General features: G+C 43.4%; 1 long non-coding RNA gene across 1 annotated transcript in view; it reads right to left on the bottom strand.

The window, feature by feature from the left end:
- Positions 1-14,165: 14,165 nt before the first annotated feature.
- LOC132006846 (uncharacterized) overlaps positions 14,166-20,302 on the bottom strand; it is a 218,136-nt gene continuing 211,999 nt past the window's right edge. The window contains exon 4 of the long non-coding RNA XR_009401238.1: positions 14,166-14,865. This is a non-coding gene — a long non-coding RNA (uncharacterized LOC132006846). The remainder of the gene's footprint in view (positions 14,866-20,302) is intronic.

The following is a 20,302-nucleotide window of genomic DNA, read 5'->3' as shown; positions in this document are numbered from 1 at the left end:
TGAGTGTGTACAGTAACTGAGCTATCAAGTCATGAAAAGACATGGAGGAAGCTTCAATGCACATGACTAAATGAGAAAAGCTAATCTGGAAAGATTACATACTGCATGATTCCAACTCGGGGACGTTCTGGAAAAGGCAAAACCATGAAGACAGTAATGAGATCAATGGTTGCCAGGGGACGAGGAGGATGGTGGGGTAAACAGGCAGAGCACAGAGGGTATTCTGGGCAGTGAAACTCTTCTGTATGAAATTATCATGGTGGATACATGTCATCACACATTTGTCCAAACCCGTAGACTAAACACGGTCAAGGCGAAGCCCTAATGTAAACTATGGACTCTGGAGAATCATGATTGTCAATGAAGGTTCATCCCTGACAAAAATGTGTTCCTTCCTGGCAGGGGTTCTGGTAATGAGGGGAGCACTGTGCTTGTGAGGGGTAGGGAGGTACACGGGGTGTCTCTGCACCTTCCTCTCCCTTGTACTGGAAACCTAAAACTGCACTTAAAGATTGTAAACCTGGTGATTCACAGACCTGTACCCCTGGGGATAAAAATATATGTTTATAAAAAATAAAAAATTATTTAAAAAATTGAGTCTTAAGAATAAATACATATTTAGCAGCTTCACTATTAGCAAAAAAGAATGGTCCAGAGATCTGTGGCACAGCAATGTGAATCTACTTAACACTACTGAACTATGCACTCCAAAATGGTTTCGATGGTAGATTTATGTCTTGTGTTTTACCACAAATAAAAAGAAGGAATTAATAGGAATACTTTGAATTGCCGTGTCAATTTAGGGAAAAAAAAAAAAAAGAATATCCATTATCTGTCATGTGGCTATATCAAAAAGGAAATACTTTTCATATACCCTCTTAAGTTCTTGTTTGGGGGTCTGCGAATTAAACTAAGAAAAGAGAAACTAGCAAAAGAAAAGACACATTTTTACATGTGGGCGTTCACACACAAAAAATGTGACTTAAGGAGGCAGTTAGAATTTGGGGCTTAGGTACCACCTTAATAGGGGAAGGTGGCGGGGGAGATTGGCTCATAGGGAAAACAAATGACTCTTAGGGAAGAGGAACTGGCCTTTAGAACAGATGGGAGGTAAGGCAGTGTAGTGACAATGTCTGTTTCCCTGTCATGCTGACTTCTAGTCTCCAATGATGAGTCCATGTTCTGTGGTTGTCCTTATTAGAAAGTGGATTTACGAAGTGGTTTTGAGTTCTTTTTGGAGGTTCTGTGTTTAGGCAAGTAAGGGAGTTCTGGGAGACTGGAGAAGCTCATTGTCAAATGCCTTCAACTCAAAATTTTTTTTTTATTTTTTTTTAATGCCACAATAGCATATCTGGACCTTTTCACTTACAAAGTCTCCCTCGTGAGAATCAAAAGTCTCTGGCTCAGCAATTAAACCTTTGCATTTACCGGTGGCCTCTGTCCCAGTGTGACTTCATCCTAGCCACGATGTGAAAACACTGTGCCTCTTTTATGGAAAGGCATTCAGGGGGAAACGGACAAGGAAAGCCACGGTCATGGATTTGGACAGAGCTGTCAGATCAGGGACAGTGAACAGCATCCAAAGGTAGGCTAAGGGGAAGGGTTTGAAGCAGAGGGAAGGCTTGCATGCCAAGGTGGGACTACTTCTACAAATTGTTGGCATTTGGCTGAGTCCCTAGATACATGTAGAGATGATGCTGAATGTGCAATGATTTATGGAATTTGGATTTCCAGTGCAGAAGCCCAGAAGTCATCTGAGTATTATCAAGGTGAGTCTACTTGAATGTTGGAATGGTCAGGCTAATGTGCATTCTCCTGCAGCCTCATTTCTCTGCTAGTATCTCCAAATTCAGTACATGTGTTTTCCATCCCTCACGACCCCTTCAAGATTTTCCCACATTGCAGACACTCCTCTTTTGGTTCCTATAACTCTCGTCAGTCTATGGACAGTGGTGGAATGTTTGGTTCCCTTTGAGGAAAATAAACAAATAAACACACAAAAATGGGCTGAGAGGGTGCCTGGGTGGCTCAGTGGGTTAAGCCGCTGCCTTCGGCTCAGGTCATGATCTCAGGGTCCTGGGATCGAGTCCCGCATCGGGCTCTCTGCTCAGCGGGGGCCTGCTTCCTTCCCTTCCCCTCTCTCTGCCTGCCTCTCTGCCTGCTGTGATCTCTCTCTGTCAAATAAATAAATAAAATCTTAAAAAAAAAATGGGCTGAGAGATGAATGAGGTGGTTTGATTCAGGCCATTGCAGTCGGGGGAATGTTCATTAGTGAGAAGAGCCAGAAGACAAGGATTGGAGGCAAATTGACAAGGGAACCATCCTTGTCCTCTACCAGTGCTAAGGAAGGCGGGAGGTGGGTCTTCCCTGGGGACATTCAAGAGGATGGTGATGCCTATTTTTTTGAGCACCCAGGGTTCAGATAAAGTTGAACGTTGACACCTGGCTAGCTACCTGCTAGGGGATGGGTAATCTCATCCTTCAAGTTCAGAGAGAGAGAAAGAGAGAGAGAGAGAGATTGAGAGAGAGATGCACAGGTGTTCTGCCGAGAAAACCACCAGTCACTGGGGGAGAAGCCCGTGCTGTTCACAGAGTTTCACAAACTCTTTATTTTGGGGTTAGGGGGGTTGATTGAATTTTTAAGTTAAATACCATAGGAAAAACTTGTCCCAATCTCATAGTCCCAACTGATATTCTGGAGTTCCCATCAAGATTTTAAAGACAAGACTAAATGTGGAAACCGCTATCAAGTTTCTCATATATAGGGGCGCCTGGGTGGCTCAGGGGGTTAAGCCTCTGCCTTTGGCTCAGGTCATGATCTCAGGGTCCTGGGATCGAGCCCCGCATTGGGCTCTCTGCTCATTGGGGAGCCTGCTTCCTCCTCTCTCTCTGCCTGCCTCTCTGCCTACTTGTGATCTCTCTCCCTCAAATAAATAAATCCTTTAAAAAAAAGTTTCTCATATATATATATATATATATATATATATATATATATATATATATGACCTGTGACTGATGCATTTCCCATCTTCTGGCTTTGTATGGTGTGCTTTTGATTTACAAACACAGGAATTCACCCAATTCCATTTTTCTTAAGAACAAAAAGAAGAAAACAAGCCTTCTGGGTTTCTATTTTCATATACTACATTATATAGTCTATTCCCGACAGGATAGGACTTCCAATTTGTCCCAGGCATCGAAGACAATGGAATGCTTTCCTACAATATCACACGCCTCATCGTTAGGGTGAAAATCCATACGATTGGTTCTATCTCTATACATTTGAAGGCTGGTTTCTTTCTCCCTCACTCAGCTGTTTCCGGTGCTGGGCATTGAGGATATTTTCACATCCAGACGGGACCTGTGGTCCAGCCTCTTTCTGTCACAGTGTCAGGTGAATTAGGACCCACGGCAGCAGGAGTATTTTGGGAAGGCAAACCATTGTACATCGGGACAGCTAGCCCAGTCTGACATTATGTGGAAGTGACAGTGGACACACACATCCAGACTGAATGTGTTCCCAACTGCCTTCCCCTCAAATGGCTCTGTCCAACCCAAGCTCACCTGGTACATGGTCTAGGAGGAAGGAGAGAAAAGTCAGAGTGGAAGGAGACAGCCGTCTTCACCAATGTGGTTAAAGTTTCTCACTAAGGAACTGATACTCTGATTTAGGGTAAGAAAAATCATTTGGTTGTTTTGGGCACAGAGCTCCACAAACCCTTGGGCTTCCCAGGATGGGACCCATATAGATATCTCTTGTTACATGAATGAGGTGACTTTTGGGAAGTCCCTAGGGATGGGGATGGGTGGCCACTGGAGATAACCTCATGACTGGATGTTTGAAACTTTTAGACCTTCCTTCTTCCCATTTCTAGGGAGGGGAGTGGCACTGGAGGTTGGGTTCAAAGTCAACAATCATGGTTTAGTCAATCATGCCTATGTACTAAATCCTCCATAAACCCCCAAAAGACAGGGTTTGGAGAGCTTCTGGAAAGGTAAGTAGACAAAGGTGTGGAGAGAGCCCCTGGAGAGGGTGTAGAAGCTCTGTGTCCCTTCTCTCGTCCCTGGCCTTGGGTATCTCTTCATCTGGCTCATCCTCCCTGAGATCCTGGTATCATAAACTGGTGGTCTAGAAGGTACCACCTTCTGAGTTCTATGAGCTGATTAACGGAATTCCAGGAGGGGTTGTGGGAACCTCTGACCAGCCACATGTGGATCAGAAGCATAGGGGACAAGGTGGGCCTCTGAGTGGGGTCTGAAGGGCAGGGGGCAGGCTGAGAGGACTGTGTCCTTCATCTGTGGGATATGACCGTATCTTCGGATAGATGTGTCATCACTAAGTCAAGCCAAAGGACATCAGGCTGGTGTCTCAGATTTGCGGGTTGGTGGGGGGGAATCCCACCATACATGGGAATTGGGTCCCACAATCCTTAAGAATCTTGGGCAGAATTTCTTGCCAGTCACAAGCTTGGATCATCTCTCCCCCATAAACTAACAGGGAGGGTGTGCACTTCTTCTACAGGGAAGACACTGAGTGGATCCCAAAACATCAATGGTGGTAGAGAAACTTTTTAAGCAGGGAAATTAATTGAAAGAGAAGTGGGATCTGAGAGAGAAGCAGTTCAAAGAGGAACTGGAGGTTCACACGAAACAGGAAGGGAGAGTCCTCTGAACGTTTCGCCGTCAGTCCAGGAAGAGTACGTCCCCACTTCTGTCCTCAACATATTTCAGAATGCCTTGATGTGGGGTGATTTTGTGTGTGGGTGCTTGGCTTGCTCGGGGAGGCAGAAATGGTGCTAGAAAAAGTCCCTTTAGATGTTGTGCACCAACAGCTGCAAATCCATCTCATGACCAACAAGAAGTATGATCGTAATAAGCATTCACGCTGCCTCCTTATCTATGACTAATAACATAATTGCACTTGAAACCACAAAGCTCACAAAAGGGTAAAATCATTACACTCATTATAAGATATAAAAGTGAACACACTTTAGTAATCTTGTTCATTAGCTGAGGGAAAAAATTTTAAATCATAAGTTATACGTTGGGAATGTTTCAATGGATGTGTTAAAGGAAGGTCAAATAGTTTTTCTACGGGACAACGGGAAAGGGGTCATTCAAGCTAATTAATAAGTCTACAAGACTTAATAAGTCTTTAAGACTTTGCGTATCTTGAAGAACTGCTTTGCAACACGATCTCTTAACTACAATGTATGGAGTCGTGAGATCCTTGGGATCATTTAGGGAAATGCACTCTATACTTTTTCCTTGAAGCACACTTTTTCCACAATTCTGTACCCTGAAACTCAGCTTGGAAGGAACCCTGTTTCACACTGGGTTTGTGGTCAATCCCACATTGTGTTCACTCTGAATGACATGTGACTCTAAAGTTTATAAACTTGCTTTATTTTTGGTGAACAGCCCTGAACATTAACACACAGAATTGCATGACCCCCTTCAAAAAATGATCATCCTTTGAAGGTTCCTGTAAATGCTCAAAACACGTTTCAAAGTCTTCACTCGGGATTACTCTGAAAGACTGCCGCAAATTATTTCAAAAACCTCATCAGTGGCAAATTCTTTTCTTGCTGTTTTAGGTCAGGTTTTACGAGCAACCGAAAGCCATCAGTGGGCAAGTTTAGAATATACAGGACCCCAAGCTGACGGATAACATTCCAAATTTAAAAGCAAGGAGAGGGGCGCCTGGGTGGTTCAGTGGGTAAGCATCAGCCTTAGGCTCAGGTTCTGATCCTGGGGTCCTGGGATAGAGCCCCACTTCGGGCTCCCTGTTCTGTGGGAAGCCTGCTTCTCCCTCTCCCACTCCCCCTGCTTGTGTTCCCTCTCTCATTGTCTCTCTCTCTCTGTCAGATAAAAAAATAAAATCTTTTAAAAAAAATAAATAGCAAGGAGAACCATCAGTGTAGTCTAGATTGGGCTGTCTACCTCTCTAACCTACATTCCACCGGTAACATTCCTTCAGAAATCGGAGGCTTGTGCAGAGCTAACAGTAAAATTAAAAAAAAAAAAATCAAATACTATCAAATATGATGATTGTAATTCATAAAGTAAAATATGTATAGGGCAACATATGAGCTTCTTGAGGAAGCTATGCATGGTTTACATCATGGCCTCCCTGCTTATTTGGTGGCTGCCGCTGTGCACCTTGCATTACCTTTGTGTGATTTTATGACTCTGTCGGTAGCAGAAGATGAAGAATAATGCAAAATAATTCTTGCCCGTAGGCATGCAAGTTTTGTGTCTTGAAAACTCAGTGGGCTGCCCTCCCCCACAAAAACAGAAGTCTGTTCTGTCTCCATTTGCTTACAGATTTCTACAAGTTTAACCTAGAAATAGGATTTGTTTTGGGGGTGGGGGGCTGTTCCTTGATGGTGGAGGAACACCTTCCCAGTGGTTGACTCACCAATACTGAGTTAAATGCCATTCTAAAACACTGGTTCATTTTACATCGGTCCGAGAGTCATGATCTTACCATTTATTTGAAAATTATCCTTTAAAAGATACTTTTCATAGAATGGGCTTATGTTTAGGGGGGAAAAAAGAGACCTTCCCAAGGAAGATTTATTGACAAACTTGTATCTACCTAGTTCCCTCTCGAGATGTATTTCACATTTTCCGTGAGAGAACAATCACCAGATAAAACTCAATTTTATGATATTTCAGTCTTGTTTTGCTACAAGTTTCCTGACCTTTCCTACCTGCTTCCAGTGCGAACTGCAAATGGAGCTTGGATGTCAACCTCGCTCTAAATCTTTTCAAAACATGGATAATGCTCGTCAACAAAGCCGTTTTTGTTTGTTTCAGGCCCTTCATCCTGCCTCACCATTGATGGGGGTCAAGACACGCTAGTCCAGAACATGGCTCCTTGACATGTGAAGTATTTGGAGCTCAAGGAGTTTGAGAAAATGGCAGAGGCAGGAAGGTCACGTTGATCTTCTCCCTTGCCTTGTCCTTGTTCCCAGAAATGGGTCATCAAACCAACCTGTGAAAGATACTCTCCCTGTATCAGGAGAAGGGAAGGCTATCTTATCACCAGAGAGGGGGAATTGGGAGTCAAGAAATAGATACACACAAATCTTGTTAAACCAACCCACGACACCCTGGTTACTTCTTGACCATTCTGTACCCAAAGCCCCAATCCATTGGTCCTGTCAATTCTTCACAAATGTATTGCTTCCTTGTCACAAAGGCATAAAAATAACCTATTGGTGTTCATTCTCCTGTGAAGGCTTCCGTTCACATGTGGAAATTGAATGAAAGGTGTGTGCTTCTTTCCTTCAAGGACTCAATAAGACATTTGGCTATGGTCAGTCTGGGGCCATAGGGAAGAGTTTCCAGATAGAGACCTAGATCATTTAACAGGGTCTAGTTGGAAACTGATCTGAAGGAGATGTCAAACCCTAGAGGGAACATCTCGGCAGGTGGCCCCAATCTGTTTCATGGTGTTTGGGAGCCACGGGTTTGGATTCCTAAAATCTACTGGAGAAGAAGCTAGTAACTGATGACTCTCTTTTTCTCTTTCCTTCCTTTCTACTCTTTGTGCCCCTTACTCCAGATGAGTCTCGTCTTTTTACTGGAAGAGTTCCTTATAGGCTACCTTTGAATATCAGTCTGTTGACAATGACTATCATTAAGATTAGTAACAGAATACTAAACACATTATGTTCTTCATCATGGTGTGCACGGAAAGCCACTTTTCTAAGACTGAAAAAGTGGTCTCTTCTCTACACGTAAATAATTTTCTCCCAGTCTGTAACCCCAAGCTACCTGGATTAGTCTGCTCATTCTTTGTAACAAGTCACTCCACGTTTACGAGCTTAAAATGACATATGCTCAGTATGTCATAGGGATGGGGTTTTGGTATATAGGTGAGGTTCAGTGGGGTAAGATCCAGAGCAGAGGACCAAGAAAGAATTCTTGAGAGGTCTCTGGTGCAAAATGGTGGTTTATGGAGGGCAGAAAGAGCTGCTTCCTCGGGGGGTGGGGGGAGTGAGGAGTGGCCCATTCTATGCTAGGGAGTTGGGGAAGTAAGGAAAAGGGAGGTTTCAAAAGAACTTTCATATGCTAAAGAGGACCTACAAGATAATGGAGGCCCTTAAAATTAACAAGTCAAGAATCAACAGATGCTGGCGAGGATGTGGAGAAAGGGGGACCCTCCTACACTGTTGGTGGGAATGCAAGCTGGTGCAACCACTCTAGAAAATAGCATGGAGGTTCCTCAAAATGTTGAAAATAAGCTGCCCTATGACCCAGCAATTGCACTACTGGGTATTTCCACTAAAGATACAAATGTAGTGATCCGAAGGGGCACGTGCACCCGAACATTTATGGCAGCAATGTCCACAATAGCCAAACTATGAAAAGAACCTAGATGTCCGTCCACAGATGAATAGATAAAGAAGACATGGTGTATATATATCCAATGGAATACTATGCAGCCATCAAAAGAAATGAAATCTTGCCATTTGCAACAACATGGATGGAACTAGAGCGTATCATGCTTAGTGAAATCAGTCAGTCAGAGAAAGACAATTATCATATGATCTCCCTGATATGAGGAAGTTGAGAGGCAACATGGGGGTTTGGCAGGTAGGAAAAGAATAAATGAAACAAGATGGGATCAGGAGGGAGACAAACTATAAGAGACTCTCAATCTCACACAAAAAACTGAGGGTTCCCTGGGGAGGGGGGTAGAGAGAAGGGGGTGGGATTATGGACATTGGGGAGGGTATGTGCTATGGTGAGTGCTGTGAAGTGTGTAAACCTGGCGATTCACAGAGCTGTACCCCTGGGGCTAATAATACATTATATGTTAATTTAAAAAAATGAAAAAAAAAATAATGGAGGCCTTGCCATTGTCAAGTTAATGGTTGTTTTTCCCACCAGCAGGGCATTATCATCAAGATAGTTGGGAGATCCCTGGAGGAAGGTCACACATATCCCACACTGGAGGATGAGAGGAGGGTCAGCTTCTGCTTTGTCTTCAGCTAGCTTTCTGCTTCATCAATAGTGTCCATAGCTTGGAGGTCCAGTCCTTGGCTTAGGTGAATCTTCTTCTGGTTTCACGAGTCTATGGTGAACATGACAGTAGGGGCTGTGTTCCTATCTGGAGCTCTGGGTTCTCTTGCAAGTTCTCTGATTGTTGGTAGATCGACTAACAGCTTGCTCCTGCAGGGCTGGCAAGAGAGACTCTGTTGTTTCAAGTCTCCCACCTCAGTGAATTTGTTGAGGTCCATCCAGGAGAATGCCTCCTTGATTAACTTAAAGTCTGTGGGTGAGGGGCCTTCACTGTATCTACAAAAAAACCCTTCTCCCCTGCAAGGTGACATAACCTCCCATCCAAGGACTAACTAGGCCCCACCCTGTTTACTTTCTCAGATCTGACGAGATAGAGCATGTTCAGCAAGGTAGGCCGTAGACACCAAGGTGACATAACCTAACCCCTAGATGACATCCATCACATCCAAAGACAGTGCTTACACTCAACGGCAAGGATTACAAAGAATGTACAGACTAGGGTGGGAGTCTTGGGGGCTTTCTTATAATTCCTCCTCTCACACTTGCTAAAACTTACTTATCTCACACTTACGAGACATTCTCTCATAGATTCAGAGCCAAGTTGTAATATGACGGAGAAAATCAGTTTTGTCTGAGTTGAGCAATGCCAATTTGATTTTAAAGGTCATCTTTCTTTTTCACCTTCACCCAAAAGACTTAATTAAGCTGCAGATACCTCTAATGAGAGAGCTTGCTGGTGATTGAGAAATGAGGCCCATGGAAGAACTGTTTTACTCTCTCCATTTTTTTTTTTTTTTTAAACCTCTGCTGGCAGCTGATTTCCTTTATTCTCAGCAGAGTTGTCTCATTCAGTGAAATACGGTGAATGTTTGTGTCCTCCCCCAATTCACATGTTGAATCCTGACCCCGCAGGTGATGATCTTAGGAGGTGGGCTCTTTGGCAAATGCTTAGGTGACAAGGGTAGAGCCTCAGAGCGGGATTAGTACCCTTATAAAAGAGACCCCAGAGAGCTCCCTCTCCTCTTCCCAAGGTGAGGACCAGTAAAAAGATGCCATCTAGGAACCAGCAAGCAGGTGAATCTGCTGGTGTCTTGATGTTAGACTTCCAGACTCCAGAACTGTGAGAAATAAACTTCTGTCACAGATAAGCCACCCTGGCTATGGGATCTTTCATAGAACAGTCTAAATGAAGACACAGAGATGCAGGAGAGAGCTACCTCATATGTCTTGGGAGTTGGGATATGGCATGTGTCCAAAATAGCAAAATAGAACATCATGTACCATTTGGATTCATTGCTTGCAGAGTCTTAGCCATGCATTTAGGATGTTGGGTGCAGCTCCCACTAAGTCTGGCTCAACAATGGCAACCTATAGTATAGATTGTGGAACTCGAGATTTGAAAAGGACTGTCAGCATTTCTACTCAAATCACTTTACCGTAAGATGGAGGACTCAAAGTCCAGATATCATGGGGCTTCCCACAAATCAAGAGGCACTGGGTTCTGGGATGGAATAAGACCCCAGGCCTCAGAGACTCAGCCCATTTCTTACTCCATTCTCCTCCTGTCTGCTGTTGCTCATGCATGATGACTGTGATGACCCAATACAGTGTGGGGTCTAGATGAAGAAGTGCCAAACATCAATGTCAGATTCTTCTTCCTCTAAAGAGAAGATGTAATCTAACTCTTCATTCTTCTTCTGAAGAGGAGATGTAATCAATGGTTGCATGAAGCTAGAGCATGCCTGAGTTTGGGACTTCCTGACCACAACTGTAGCCTTTGAACCTCAAAAAAGAGAGGAAAGCAAGAGAAAATCAGCTTCTGGTCCACCAAATGGACAACAAGAACAACTCATGAAAAGATGCAGAAGACTTCAAGCAGAAGGAAGGTGCATGGGTGGTATTCTATAAGGTCAGACTAAAGAAAGTGAGATCTCTTTGTTAAGATGAGGGGGCATGAAGAACATGTTGCAGTGGCCTCCGAGCAACTAGAACCGCATCAATAAATTCAGGATCAACCAGGGTATGGTTCTAGGTTCCTCTAGTCCTCCACTGGAATTCAGCTTCAGCTCAGCCTTCCACCTGATTCTGCCAGACTTCTGTTTCGGTGCCGGAGATGAGAATTCTGCTGCAAACTCGATCCCTGGCTCTGTTGTACTTGGCCTCACACAGGTGGACAGCGAAAGCCCCGTCCTTCCTCACACCTCGAATCTTTGCTTGGCTACCTTGCCAAGTCCTACAGCTTCTCCAAGATGGGGGCTTTGCTTTCTTCTTGATTTGTTTTTTCTTTTCCTGCCAAGGTCCTCCTTCTTCAGTGATGGTGGTCAAACCTGCACATGCATTGGAATCCCGTGGAGTGCTTATTAGAACATTCATTGCTGAATGCAATCCCTCCACCCCAACAGCCCCAGCCCCACAGTACCTGACTGCGGAGCTCTGACTTGGAGCTGAGAATTTGCCCTTCTTTCCTTATTTTTTTTAAACAAAGATTCATTTCTTTTAGAGAGATAGAGCATGAGTGGGAGGGGCAGAGGGAGAGAGAATCTGGTGCAGACTCTAGGCTGAGTGTGGAGCTCAAGGCATAGCTTGATCTCCTGACGCTGACATCATGACCTAAGCGGAAACCAAGAGCCAGATGCTCAACCACTTGTGCTTCCCAGGTGTTCACTGTTGCTCATGCATGATAACCATGATGACCCAATACAGTGTGAGGCCTTTCTAAGAGGATCTTGGCAGATGCTCAACCAGATGGTCCTAGACCACACACCGAGAGCCACAAGGCTAAACCACAACATGGTACCAGGACATGATTTCTGCTGCCTGTTCTCCCCGGTTTCAACCACTTTGCCAATATTGACCTATGGAGCCAAACTTCTTCACGTGGTCTGGGCTGAGAACCATACGCCTTCCCTCCCAGTGCTGTAATACAGACATCATTTGCCTTTTATCAATGAGGAAACGGAGCTCGGATCTGTGTAAGATTGTGCTCTTTGCACACAGCTTAGCAACGGCCAAATGAGAATTTCACTTCGACCCCTCCTGTCTCTCTCTTCCTCATCTTCTGATTTCTCTCCATATTGCTATGCCTAAGGTTAACTCTTTTCTCTGAACCCAGCTTCTGACAAATGTTACTCCGTTTTGCTCCTTCTGTCTCTCTCTGATGCCCTCAAGAGCACTGGCTCATAGGTGGTCCACCATGACTGAGGAACAGGAACAGCAATCTGGAAAGCACAGCGTTCAGATTCTCCTTATCCTGCAAAGACACAGCTGGGTCTTTCTGGCCACGTGTTCCTCACTCACCTGTCCAGTGTGGCTCAAAGTCTGTCTTTCCGGACGTGAGCCAGTGTCTGCCCTTGTGAGCTGAAGAAGCACAGTGGAGAGGAGAATCCAATTTCGCAGCTTTCCCTGATTGGCAAATGGAGTTACCCAGAGGTTAATTAGCTCTCCTAAAATCTCCGGTTGGCCTCGCTGTTGAAATTAGCAACGTGGGGTGAGTAATCGGCAGCCTCGCGCTGTGATGGCCCGCCAGTCGTCCTCTGTTGAAGCCATAATTGACATTTTCTGGGTGACTCTTAAACTCATTATCATCCTCTGTGAAAACGGACCCCCATGCACTTACTGTGGACTCTGGTAAATATATTTACTTACAGAAATGCAACAGGTGCCCAATCTCAAGTTAATTAGGTCAGCGACCGTTCAGTCACATCTGCGTTCACAGGAGTGCCCTGTGTAGGCACATAAAGCCACACCATCTTTAGGAGAGGACAGGGTAGGAAGGAGCTATGTGTCCCTCATGGGAAAGGCACTCCGGGGCTCTCTATGAATTAGGGAATGCATGGTGTGGGGCAGCTACTACTGTCTGACCCCTATGTCCACCCAAAACACAAAGACATTCAGACTGGCCGGGTCTCCACAAATGACAACAGGAGTGAGATTAAGAACACTCCTTTGTGACCTAATTGTATCCCTCCAGAAAATGGACTGCGCAGTTAAAGTCCACACAAACCACGTCCCACCCCGGTTCAGCAAAATGGAACACTTTGCCGTTTCCCGATGCCCCGCTGTGGGTTTTCTTTTTTTTTTTTTCCCCCTGAATGAACCCAATAAGTTGTCAGAGCAAAATGTCCTATTTAAGTATGGGAGCACATCTGTTTCAATTTCCTACTTTTGATCTATTTTCGTAGTACCCTCATTGTGTCACAAGAGAGCACTGAGGTATCTAAGACAAATAAAAATGTTACCCGACGATCTTGCATGAAAAAAAATAAACTTCAGAGTTCTATTTTTTGAGGTTTGTCATGGCTGTGGTCTCTCCCTTTAAATAGATATTATACAATGTACAGCTTTACAATCTCTACCTTTCCAACAGCTAATGTATTTCTTGAGGGTAGTCTATGTCAAAATGTTTTCTTTTTATATTGTGTATATTTATTTTAAATGCACACATATATTTAAAAGTACATTTTTTTTTAATTTCTTTTCGGTGTAACAGAATTCATTGTTTATGCACCATACCCAGTGCTCCACGCAATACGTGTATGTCGAAATGTTTTAACCTAACCACTTTGATTAAACCATTACGATCATTTAACATAATCTGTTGAGCAAAGGAATGATTTTATCGCCATATTGGATGGTTAATGTGAGTCTTTTCCCCGCCTCCCATGGACCCATGTATCTTTATCTGGAAATAGGGTGACCCATGTATTCTGGTTTGCCGAGGACTTTCGAGGTTCAGTGTGCAAAGTTCCACGTCCAGGGGACTGTTTCGGGAGACCTGGGTGGTTGTTCACACTATCTGGAAAGATTATGCTTTCTCCCATTCCACGTTCCTTTTCCTAAATTCTTGCTGGCTGGCTAGTCCTTACCTTATAACCTTCTCTGTCCATGTTTCTGCGGGTCTACCTTGTGCTAGCTGCAGAAACGAGCCCTGTGTTTTCTCTCACCAACCCAGAGCCACCACCTGTGGTGGAGGCATCTACCATAAGTTTATTGTGTCCTCTAGAGAAAGTGTGTCCATTAGAGGGAGAGGGGGAGAATACAGTCTCAATCCTAACTCACAGATACAGAGTACGAAACAGATGCACATTTATTGGGTTTGCTGATGACAAATAAGGTAGGGGTTTCCATCGTCCTAAGTGTCTACCAGTGTCCACCATCGTCCCCCAGAGACATATGTGCCTGGAGATGGAAATCCGGGGGAAGGTTCTGCATGACTTTCCTCCTGCCGCTAGAACCAACTGCCACAGACTCAGTGGCTAAGACAATGCTCCAATGTTATCACACCGTTGTAGAAGTCAGAGGTCCCAAACAGGTCTGTCTCGTTAGGGTACACTCCCAACTGCAGGCTGTCGGGTAGAATCTGTGCCTTTGCTTTTTCCAGCTTCTGGAAGCTTCTTGTGTTCTTTGGTGCATGGAAACTTCAAAGCAAGCATTGTGACACCCTCACATGGGACCACTGTCTTGTCTCCTTCTTTGAGCCTCAATACTCCTGTTACAAACGCGCTGTGAGTGCACCCACGTGACCCAGATAAGCTGGGATCTCTCCCCAGCTCAGAGTCCATCACTTAATCATGTCTGCAAAGGCCCTTTGCCCTTATAAAGTGACAGTCACAGGCTTGGGAATTAGGGCACAGACATCTTTGGGGTGAGGCATGATTATTCAGATCCATTGGTCTTTGGTCAGTGTTTTGGGCACCAGAGAAGCCAGGATCATGTCAGGTCTGAGAGCATCATCTGAACCAACACAAAAGACCTAATTCTCGATCAGGGTTTAGCTCCCAGTTTTGTCACAGGCTCCTTTCCTCCAGCTTGGTGCCAAAGTGGACACTCCTTTAAAAAAAAAAAACAAACAGATATAATTGACATGCCACATTGTGTTAGTTGCAGGTGTATGACCTAATGATTTGATGCATGTCTGTCCTGCAAACAAATGACTAGAATAAATTGAGTGAACACCCTCCCCATACACAGTCTTGATTCTGTTTTCTTCTGCATGAGAACTTTTAAGTTCTACTCTCATAGTGACTTTCAAATGTCCAACACAGCTTGGCTAACGGTGGTCATGGTACTGAACATTCACCTCCGGGACTTACTATCTTATGACTTTAAGTTTTAACCCTTTGAATCCCTTCATCGATTTTACCTCTCCCTGACCACACCTCTGGCTCCACCACTCTTTTCTCTGATACTATGACTCTGGCTTTTCTTTAAGGTTCGACCTATAAGGGACCTCATATAGTATTTGTCTTTCTCTGTCTGACTTATTTCTCCTAGCCTACTGAGCTCAAGACCTATCCATGAGGTCAGAAACAGCAGGCTTTCCTTCTTTTTTTAATGGCTTAATAAGATTTCCGTATGTATGTATATATTTTCTGTATCCGTCCCTTTATCCATCGACAGACAGTTAGCTTGTTTGCACGGCTGGCTCTTATAAATAATGCTGCAATGAACAGGGGTGTGCAGATACCTCCTAAGATAGTGTTTCCAGGTCCTTTGAATAGATATTCAGAGTGGAATGGCTAGATTATAAGATAATTCTATTTTTAATTGTTTGAGGAACCTCCATACTGTTTTCCAGAGTGGCTGCACCAGCTTGCATTCCCACCAGCAGAGTGAGAGGGGTCCCCTTTCTCTGCATCCTCGCCAACACCTGTTGTTTCTTGTGTTGGTTTTAGACGTTCTGACAGGTGTGAGGTGGTATGTCATCATGGTGTTCATTTGCATTTCCCTGATGATGAGGGATGCTGTGCCTCTTTTCATGTGTCTGTTGGCCATCTGGATGTCTTCTCTGGAAACACGTCATTCAGATCTTTGGACGCTCATTCTTAATTGACTCATTAGCTCTTCAGGACAAGACAACAGAAGATGAGACCCATTGCTTGATTGGTCTAAATGCCTCATCTTGCTAAAAGGAGAACGTACCAGTCACCCAAGTTTTCCCTCGAATCGAAAGAGTCTGTATCCAAACTGAATATTTTAGCTTTCCATCTGATGTTCACCTAACTATTTTCCTAAGGTGAGATGCTATTTATATATTCCCTACTCATCTTAAAGTGCTTTTCCTGAAGTCGCTAAAGAAAAGGAAAAAGTCTCCAACATCAGCAGAAGAATGCAGATATTACCATGCTCTTGATAGCCAACCATTTTCCGACCTAAAAAAAACAAAAAACAAAAAACAAAAAACCCAGCAATTTCATACAGTTCAACCTAGAAATAATTCATTGACCGAGAACTTGCTGTTTATGTGAGAATACAAGGTTCTGAACTGAGCGAGATGAATAATGGGTATTTGGGTTTCATTGTGTGAAGTGCTTTGTATTGAATTCGGGAAGTACTGATTCATTGATTTACTCATTCTTTCAATGAAGATTTATGAATATTCATTGTGTGTCCATAAATGCCCTGTATAGTGTGAACACAGAACAAAAATCAAACAGTGTTGTCCAATTCTGGCATGTTCTAGAAGAGGGGGTTATCTCAGGAAAACTGGCTCCATTCTTGACCTCTTTGGCACCGGCATTGGAAAGTTTTGATTATGGTCTCAGTATTTTAAGAGCTCCTAGAAGAGAGTAACTAGTTTGTTTTTCATTTTCACTAGGGATGCAAAGGTTAGTATAGCACGTAAGAAGTCAGGGTAGGATGTAAAGAACTTCCTAACAAAAAATGCACGCTCTTCTCTGAAAACACACAAAATGCCTATGTTCCAGGAGAGGGTTAATCTCTGTATGGATCATTTCCAAGCAAAGACAGAGATAATAACATCTCAAGGTTTTTTTTCTTGAGTTCCGTGATTCTCCTCCAATGCATCTCATTCTCCCTCCCCATCCCCGTGGGGGAAAATAAAGATATGGAATAAAGCACTTTTACAACTTTGATTAACTTTACACAGAAGGACGAGATCATGTATTTGGAAGGTGAACTTGGGATTTGTAAAATGATGAGTATATTTAGTAGTGCCATAAAGAATAATGACCCTGCTACGGAAAATGGTTAAGGGATGGCATAATGTCTCCAACTCTTCATTTTCTGGGAAAAAGAGGCTTAATAATGATTATTATATTTTATAATGGGATTTAGTGGCTGCCTAACTGTGTTTTGATTTTCCAGGATTAGCGTTCAGCGCCATAATTGTAATTCCTTCTGATTGCAGACGGCACTGCCGTTACCCAGGCACTTGATTCCTCCTGAGTGCAAGCCTATGCATTCTTTTCGGGCTGATTTGAAGGTAATGAAGCAATCTATATTTAGGTATTTTGCAGAGGTTTTTATTTTTGGCTAAATGTTAAGTATACATTTTCCGGTAGTAAATGCTGCTAACAGTGAAGGACTAAAATGAGTTTTCTGGAGAAAATATTTAAAACCTGACTTGATTTTAACCAGTGTCTGCTCATCTCCATTGGCGTGACTCACTTTAGATGCAGATGAAGGATGAATTGAGAGATGGACTGTATTTGTTATGTCTATTCAAATGCTGTCAAATATTTGATGTGGAGTACGGTAAATATCTTAGAGGATTCTCCATTTACACTTCAGGCAGTAGAAATTTCTGTACAAACAGAGGCCACATTGGAAGCCAAGGCAATGGAACATCTTAACAGACCAAAGGGATGACCCTCATGAATAGCTGGTATATGGGGCCATATGCAATGCACACTTGCATCCATTGAAACCCTGGCTGTAATCCATGTCCATTATGGATTTCCCTCCTTTACATTCTCACCCAATTTCTGTGTTTGGTTTGTTCATTTTTCTGTTGGTTTACTGATCTCTCATCTATATGTATTTTATGTGTGTCTTTCTAAGCCATCTTAAAAACTTTGTGGAAAAAGACAGAGGATGGAAAGATGAATGGATGGTTGGATGGATGGTTGGATGGATGGATGGATGGATGGATGGTTGGATGGATGGACGGTTGGATGGATGGATGTTTGGATGGATGGATGGATGTTTGGATGGATGGATGTTTGGATGGATGGATGGATGGATGGATGGATGGAAGGATGGATGGATGGGAGAGATGAGTGGATGAATATATAGATGCAAAAAAATAAATAGATGCATGGGATGCACGTGTGAATGGATGGGTAAGTGGGTGGAAAAATGTCTGGATGCATGAATGAAAAAACCTGAAAGAACACACCCTTATGTCAGCAAACCTTTTGATTAAGTGTTGTGTTCTACTGCATGATCATTTGTCCGGTCGTTTTTTCCTCTCCCTCACCATTAACATTATATTACTTTGGCTCTTTATTCCTCAGCTCTTGAATCATTTCTCATTCCTCAACTGTCCTTTCTCTGAGAAACTCTTCTTTCTCATGCCCTCCTTTCTCTTCCCAGAATCGAGACACGCCCTTTTTTTCTATGGCCAAATCACCATGAATATAAGTGTTTTACAGCATGTAGCATACTCTTGGTGATCTGTCTTCTTTAACAAACAGCACAGGCTCTTTGTTTCATCTTATTTTGGCATTTCCAGTGAACACCAGATATGGTGTTCTATACATTGCAATAATAGAGTATTAGCATTTACTGAGTTCCCCCCATCTACTAAATCTCTATGTATTTCATATGTCCTGTGTCATTTAATCCCCCAAACAATTATAAATGGGAGGTCTCATTGTGGTTCCAATTTTGTAGTTAAGAAAGCTAAGGTTCAGAGGGATTTGGTGACTTGCCTAAGATTGCAATGCTATTAAGTGGTAGGAGAGATATACACTCTGACTGTCTGACTCTACAGCACGCATTCTTCCTGGGGTCAACACCATCCCAAGTGGGGCGAAAATTGGTTCTTGGGAGATGAAAATAATCCTACTCATTCTGTGAAAAGAGTCCAGAAATAGAGTACAGATAAGCCGTATATTTGTTAAACTCTCACAGGGGGATGGATTAAGACACAATGTGTGAAAAAGCGCCTTAGTGAGCAATAATGAACAGAATTGAGAAACAGCACGCTACTTCCAACAGCTGTAGCTCATGGCCTCTTATTAGAGTATGAGGAAATGGGTAAGTGCATGCACAAGGGAATACAACTTCAGGAATTTGTTGCTCTTCTTAAGGAGCATGGTGAGCAAACTCAGGTGGTCTCACATGACGCCCACCTCCTAGTCGATGCTCCTATATCATCCCTTCCTTTGAGTGTGGACTGCCCTGGTGACTTGATTGTAACCAACGGAATGAAGCAAAGATAGTGGGAGGTCATGTCCATGATTAGGTTACCTGAGACTCTAACTTGTGTCTTCCTAGAAGACTCTCTTTTGTGGGCTTTGGATGAAATAAGCTTTTATGGGCTTTGGATGAAATAACCCAAATTTTCTCTCCAAGAATCTGCACAGAACTGAATCCTGTTCACAATCACATGAGTTTGGAAGCAAATTGTTCTCCAGTCAAGCCTCGGGGTGAAACACTAGTCCAGGCTGATGTGCTGATTGGAAACGTGTGAGACCTTGAAGCAGAAAACCCAGCTGAGCCACCCCTGGAGTCCTGACTTCTGGGACCCGTGTGATGATCAATGTGTGTGGTTTGAAGTGGATTATTTTGTGGCAATGGGTTACACTGCAATAGGTAACTGGCATGAGTTTAAAATCCTTGGTTTGGGGTGGGGGAAAAGGGAGATAGAGGGACAAACCAAGAAAACAGGCTCTTAACTATAGAGGACACGTGATGGTTATCAGAAGGGAATTGGGGGGGGGTAAAATAGGTGATGGGGAAGACGGAGGGTACTTGTGATAAGCAGTGAGGGACACACGGAAGTGTTGAATTACTATATTGTGCACCCAAAACTAAGATTACGCTGTGTATTAACTGAGATGTGCGAAAAATCTTCAAAAAAATATACTGAGTGAAATAAGTCAAGCAGAGAGGGTCAATTATATGGTTTCACTTATTTGTGGAGCATAACAAATATCATGGAGGACAAGGGGAGATGGAGAGGAGAAGGGAGTTGAGGGAAATTGGAAGGGGAGGTGAACCATGAGAGACTATGGACTCTGAAAAACAATCTGAGGGGTTTGAAGGGGCAGGGGGTGGGAGGTTGGGGGAACCAGGTGGTGGGTATTAGAGAGGGCACGGATTGCATGGAGCACTGGGTGTGGTGCAAAAATAATGAATACTGTTACACTGAAAAAAGTAAATTAATTAAAAAAATAAACTAAATATTTGGCTTGGAACCATAAGAAAGTTAGCCCCAAGACATCTTACGTAAGTTAAAAGCAAATTCTGTTTGTTTTCGTATCACGTGGCAACAGCTCCATGGATTTGCATCAGACTT

This window comes from Mustela nigripes, chromosome X (assembly GCF_022355385.1).
Source record: "Mustela nigripes isolate SB6536 chromosome X, MUSNIG.SB6536, whole genome shotgun sequence".
Classification (NCBI taxonomy): Eukaryota; Metazoa; Chordata; class Mammalia; order Carnivora; family Mustelidae; genus Mustela; species Mustela nigripes.
This window is presented reverse-complemented; position numbering and strand designations above follow the sequence as displayed.